General features: G+C 42.7%; 1 non-coding gene across 1 annotated transcript; it reads left to right on the forward strand.

The window, feature by feature from the left end:
* Positions 1-287: 287 nt before the first annotated feature.
* On the forward strand, positions 288-394 carry LOC140894121 (small nucleolar RNA R71). Its single transcript, XR_012153670.1, has one exon. It is a non-coding gene; the product is annotated as a small nucleolar RNA R71 (small nucleolar RNA).
* The last annotated feature ends 405 nt before the right edge of the window (positions 395-799 follow it).

Below are 799 nucleotides of genomic sequence, written 5' to 3' on the forward strand. Positions count from 1 at the left end.
GTCGCATCACAGAGTTTCCCACGCTTAGTTCCTCAATCCTTTTGTTCATGACTTCAAGTTGAGCAGCCACTGATGTGAATGCATCAATTTGATGAATTCCAGTAGATTTCCGGGCTGCACCCCTTTCAGATTGAGGATGATAGCTACTAGATGCCATTTCCTCGATTAATTCAAAGCCATCCTCTGACGATTTTCGCAGAAGATTTCCACCTGCAGCTGCATCTAACATGGTACGATTTGAGTGAGAAAGACCATAATAAAAAGTTTGTACCACAAGGCCCTCTGGTAATTGGTGGTGTGGACATCTCCGCAGTAGATCCTTGTAGCGCTCCCATGCTTCGTAAAACGTTTCCTGTTCTCCTTGGGAAAAAGTTGTGATATCAGCTCTCAGCTTCATTGAATTAGATGGTGGAAAGTATTTGGTGAGGAAAGACTTCGCCAAATCATCCCAAGTTGTGATGGAACCTGCAGGTAAATTCGTTAGCCATGCTTTCGCCTTGTCTCGCAGTGTAAAAGGGAATAAACGCAACCGAATAGCATCATCAGAAACTCCCTGTATCTTGAATGTATCACAAATTTCCAAAAAATTTGTGATGTGTACATATGGTTCATCAATGACACTCCCACCAAATTGAAGTGTGTTATGAATCATTTGAAGAATGGCCGGCTTTATCTCAAAGTGATTAGCTGCTACAGTTGGCCGGATGATGCTTGGTCTAGCACCTTCAATGTTTGGCAAGGCAAGATCCATCATGGATCTGTAAACTGGTTGTTCCTGTTCATGTTCTTCTTCCATTTC

The sequence above is a fragment of the Henckelia pumila genome, chromosome 3 (genome assembly GCF_033568475.1).
Source record: "Henckelia pumila isolate YLH828 chromosome 3, ASM3356847v2, whole genome shotgun sequence".
Lineage (NCBI taxonomy): Eukaryota > Viridiplantae > Streptophyta > Magnoliopsida > Lamiales > Gesneriaceae > Henckelia > Henckelia pumila.